General features: G+C 43.3%; 1 protein-coding gene across 1 annotated transcript in view; it reads left to right on the forward strand.

The window, feature by feature from the left end:
* The window catches only part of LOC109953031 (SH3 domain-containing protein 19-like), a 30,328-nt gene continuing 24,607 nt past the window's right edge, over positions 1 to 5,721 (forward strand). Inside the window, 4 exon segments of the mRNA XM_020588376.1 lie at positions 1 to 66; positions 784 to 859; positions 969 to 1,160; positions 3,131 to 3,356. The gene's annotated coding sequence lies outside the window, so the exon portion shown is untranslated.

The raw sequence follows: 5,721 nt of genomic DNA on the forward strand, positions 1-5,721 counted from the left end.
CAGCAGGAGGACCAGCTCCGCCTCCACCACACCACCCCTGTCTGGAGACAGGTGATAACTAACCAGGTAACCGATGAAACATCTGGCTACATCAGCAGCATGTGAACACACTTCCTAATTAACCACTAAAAACCAATTAGATGTTATTAGCACATCCAACCCCTCCAGTGCAGTGCAAAGTGCTTTTTAAACTGGTTGGTTCATTTATGCAAAGGCGGGAAAGAATTCATGATGATTTTAAGTGAGAAAGTTTGTATTGTTTCACTTTGGTGTTTGTAGGATTAAATAGACAAGATATAACATGTTTGTTCAAATTGTCATGTCAATCAGTGGCCTGTCGGGTGTTATTGGGACCAAAATGCTCCACCTGCTAGTAGGCTCAGAAGGTGGTAGTCATGGATTTATAAGAGGTGATAGTTATATGGTTAATGAGTGAGCTTTGAGCCGAGCCAGGCTAGCAGTTTCCCCCTGTTTCCAGTCTTTGTCCTAAGCTAAGTTAATCGGCTGCTGGCTTTAACAGACAGATTTTTAAACTGGTATTGTTCTTCTCACATAACCGTCAAAACGAAAGTGAATTAGCTTGTCCCCCCAGCTGTTGAAGTGTTCCTTTAACAGTCTCACCACTAACTGACCAGTTGTGGCTCCGGAGCAGGAGGCCAGCAGCATCATGAGCGGCCGTAGAACAGGTTTATGGTGCAGTAGAGGCTGTTTGGCCTGAGACAGAAGCATCTGGTACATCCTGAGCTGCTCCAGCTTCATGTCCTCGGTAAACTGTCTCCTCAGACTCCAGAGAAACAGCCGCTCCATCACACCCTCCAGAACCACAAACTCCAGGATCGCACCCATCACTCCTCCTGGGGTCAGTGCACATCCGGCGTCAGACCCAGGACAATACAACAGACTGGCATGATGAAACGTTCTGTTCTTAGTTCTCCTACATTGACCCGCTTACTCCTCCATCAAAGCAGGAAGAGCATGTGTTCCACATAGTTCTGGACAGCGCTGGCCTCATCTGCAGGGATCGGACCAAGGTGCAACGCTCCAGAACCCCTGCTAACGTGACCGGTGAGGAAACCCAATGCACCAGTGCCGTTACGACCCGGCTCGTGTTTCTCCAGGATCTTCACAACCTGACAGAGAATGACATTGGAGACATTTTGGTAAGTCTGTTTCCATCCTCTTGTTTTTTTAAATTTGCACTTATAAAACCTGAGTGGAAATATTGTAAATATGAAAAAATGACTTAAATGTTGGAAAAATGCTTTTACTTTTGGCTGAGATGGAAAAGTTGGCACAGCACTAAAAATAAAATGCAACAAAGTGCAGTGGAGACATGCAGGTGTCTCGGCCTGTCAGTTTGTCATGGTAGTTGTAGCGTATTCGTCCCACCTGATTTCTACCCAGTTCTGGCTCCAGTAACTGACACAAAGTGGTTAAACAAAAACTAAGGCTCCAAAATGTTCCTTCAGAAAACCTTGGAAGACAACATATCTGTGTTTTAATGGTCTGTTTTAAAGATTTCATTCAATAGTTTTCTGTGAAACTGTAGCATTTGTCTTGCTTCTAAAATAATCCTCTTTAATTTGCACGAATAGACAAAGATGTGATTGTTCTGAGAAATGTAAGATCCAGTGGATGACAGTGGGAGCAGTGAACAAGAGATGAATGAGAAGAGAAAGAGAAGAACGTAACTCACTGTCTGGACTTGTATTAATCTTTGGCCTCGGCCGCTTCAGACAAACACCACACACACAACACACTTGCACACAGACATGAAGGGTGTGTGGGGTTTCTTGGCCAGTGTAGAGAGAGGCGTGCTCTAAATGGATCCAGTGTTTAAGGGCCAAGGCCTGGGTCAGTAACACACAGTCACACACAGCGTCTGCCAGACGTTCTGAGAAAAATCTGACTGAAGACACAGAGACAGTAGATGCCAACAGGAAGTGAGTAGTGTAGGGGAGGAGTTCAGTACCTGAGCCCAGTGGTTCTTAAACACAATCATACAGGTCTCGGGGTCCACCCCTCTCAATGTGATAGACTTCTTCCGCTTGCCCCCAGCAACCACAGAGGCCATCATTTTGATTGGTTGTCAGGTGACTATAGCATGTCCCAGGTCAGTATGTGGGATTTCTGATATGAGGACTGGGGGAGTTAGCTGGCGCGCTCAGCCCCGGATCAGGCCCCTTTCCTGGGCTCTGCAGGCAGCTGCTGGCCTGAAGGAGATGGAGGTGGATGGAGCTGAGTAATTATTGTGGTACACTTCAGAAGCACAGCTCGCTGAGTTGTAGACATGGCCGACACACTTTGACTTCCAGGAGCTTAGCAGTAGTTTAGCCACTTACTGACAAACACCTATATAATGTGTATCCCTGTATGTTTTCCATGTATGAGGCTGTGAAAACAACTGTCTGCCTGTTGTCCAAAGCTTGTAATGCTGTTGGCTTTAAGCTTGATTTCCTTCCTCCTAGGCAGCCCTTAGTTTATTTCACTAAACTATGAAAATCAATTTGCAGAGATTGGAGGCTGCACAAAGGTAATCCAACACAGTGAGCGGTGTTTTTAGCAGCGTGGCTCTAAGTGGGACTGTCAGCCTGTTAGTTGGTTCACCACTGTGGTTAGAGTATGTTCAGTAATAAATATAAAGTTCTCATTGTAATAATCAGCTACCTGCATCAAGTGGCACGTTTCTACAAGAACTTAACTGAGGTCCTGCCTGAAAGGTGAGAAATAAATCTAAACTTGTACAACTTGTGGTACAGCTTGAAAAATGATTAACAAACCACATAAAGTGCACAAGGTCTGTGCTTCTTGTTCTGATACATGAAAAATGACCCGTGCAGTCGATTTAAAAACATTCTTCTATGTCCAACTGTGGCTTTATATGCACTGGGCTGCCAGTCATGCAGTCTAATAAACAGACCTGCAGTCTTTTGTTTTATAATGTACTTTATTTTTTTATTTAAGGTGCTGTTCTGATGTTATCTGTGATGGTGGTTTGTACCGTTAGGTGGTTCTATTTTGTCCACATCACTTATTACAATCTCACTATATTTCTGTGAATGCAGAGAAACAACTGAGATATTCTTTGTCTGTATTTATCCTTGTATTTCTGTCTCTGTCCTAAAATTAGCAACTGTCAAAGTCAGAACAGGAAGTGATGGCCGTCAGCAGCAACAAGCAAACAGGAAAAATGAGAACGTGTCCGTTTCCCACCCTGGGCGTTTCGGGACATTCCATGAATTCCCAAGGGGCACTCCAAGAAGTCGCCCTACAGTAGACCTACCTCTGTGACGCTGCTACAGAGACAACATGGACGAGCCAGCAGCCTGTTGACCAGAGAGAGAGAGAGATAAAAGGTTATACACTGTCTGGCTCACACAACAAATCCATCCTTTACCATCTGGGCCTCTAATCTGTGTGTGTTCAGGGCAAACTGTTGGATTTTGGTCCAATTTCCTGTTTGGATTATCATGTTGTCATCATAGTGTGTGTGTGTGTGTGTGTGTGTGTGTGTGTGTGTGTGTGTGTGTGTGTGTGTGTGTGTGTGTGTGTACAAGAGAGAGAGAGAGACTAATCCAAGATGAGATTATGATGTTTAATCCCAAACCATGACCATGTGTGTGTCTTGCTATGGACTCATTTTAGCTCAGTGCCATCATTGTGAGGACATTTCTGCACTGTGAGGACGTGTTGTCCGGTTTAAACGACCCATTATATCAGTGAGTGTCCTCACAGCTATAGAAACACAGCATCAACCTGTGTGTTAAAGTTGGTCACATGCCATCACACAAACCAGGGATTAAACACACACAGTTTGTCTGGAGGTGTTTGGATCTTTTCTGACCTTGTTTATAATTTCAGGCAGTTCCAGCTGATCGAGGTCTAATACAGTTTTAGTGCAGCACGTCACCTTCAGCCCGATGCGGAGATACAGCGTCTATAAAGGACCTGAACCTTTTACACAGTTGTTTCGGCTTTGCTCCATGAGGTCTCAGCGATGTGTTTCTGGAGACGAACGTCCCATCACAATAAAACACAAAAACAAAACAACCAATATGAGATTTTGCTGATCTGATGGTTCTTTGTCAAATGTAAAAACTGTATCTCAGTTTTATGTAAGGTAACATGAGACCAGGGTTTGCTGCTCAGCCACATCATGGTGGACACCCCTGATCATTAAGGTCAGTATCGATGCTTTTCCACACAGAGGCAGTACTTTCACACTTTTAACCAACCAAAATTACTCGTTTATGGTTGGATATAGATCAACCTTTGGGTTAGAAGACACCAAGATTATTTTCTGTGCAAAAACAAAACAGCATTAGCGTTGTCACTGTTCCAGACCATATGCATGTGCCTGTTTGATCATTTATTGAATCATTTTGCTTTTAGTTGATCGTGTTTCAAAACACATTTGGTTTAAGCTCCTACTTGTCAGGCACAAGGGAGACAGTTCACAAAGCCAAGTCAGTAAAGGAGCGTATTTTATGTAGTGCAGTTTGTCACACCTCACCACCGGCAGACATAATCATACATGTGTCACAGTGCCCATGTCCCAAAACTGATGTAGGACAAACATCTGGTCCGTGAAGAGCAAGCCACCAGATGTGCAGATGTCACCTGTCCTGTTTCCCGTTACTTTAAAGAAAGCCACCAGTCAGTTGGTCAGAAACGGTGGTGCAACAGGATTACAACAACCTAAAACCTATTTTCACCTTTTGATTTTCACAGTAAATGCTTTATTCTGTCTCCTTTCCTGTGACACAACACTCTCCTGAAAGCTCTCACCCCTGAGTTTTGTCTTACAGTACAGTGATGTTGACTTGAGGCTTTCATTGTAGTGCAGCACTGAAACCGTTTAGTTTTGTCATCTATAGTGTGTGAACATATGATTTTGAGACACTCTTTAATTGTATAATCTCTATATATGTGTGTATAAAACCTATGCGGTTGATTTTGACTAATACTTTTGTATTACTACTTAAGTAACAGTTTGAATGCAGGACTTGTAACTAAGTATTTTTACACTATGGTGTTTCTACTATTAACTAAAGTACTGGACTTCTTCCAGACTGTGTCTGCATTATATTAAATTGTACTACTTCCCACTCTTCCTAGCCTGGTCTTGACTAACCTGCAGGGAGTTGGTCTTACCTGGGCTGATCACAGACAAAGTAATGCCAGTCTTTCTGTTTCTTCTTCCCACAACAGAAGTAAAGTAGGTTTAAGCTCTGTTACACTCCAGAAACGTATGGAAATCCCGAGGGTGGTTGTTGCAAAGCAGCGACTGTTATTCACGTCCAGACCGGCGAGTTTCCGAGTCTGACAGCTGCTTTCATCCTCAGGCTTTAACCCGCTCAGCTGTCAATCACTGTACATAGTCAAGTTATCTCCGCCCACTGGTACGAAAAGCCACGCCCCCAACAGGGCCCGTGTTTAAATGTTACGGATGAAGTAAAGTATTAGTATATTATTACAGGTTTTTAGACCTACAGGCTATACGTTATTGATTTATAATTACTGATGAAAACATCTGCGAACAACACGACAGATAATTTAATTGTTTAGTGAGTAAATTCTGCATTCGGTAAAGGTAAAGCTCATTTTAACCACTCAGGTACTTTTAACTAGCTGTAGTATGGTGGCCAGGTGGCTTAATCTATAATAATACATCATCCTGATGACTGGTAGCTAAACAAATAAATACAGTGGTGCAGAAAA

The sequence above is a fragment of the Monopterus albus genome, unplaced genomic scaffold (genome assembly GCF_001952655.1).
Source record: "Monopterus albus unplaced genomic scaffold, M_albus_1.0 scaffold534.1, whole genome shotgun sequence".
In the NCBI taxonomy this organism is placed as follows: domain Eukaryota; kingdom Metazoa; phylum Chordata; class Actinopteri; order Synbranchiformes; family Synbranchidae; genus Monopterus; species Monopterus albus.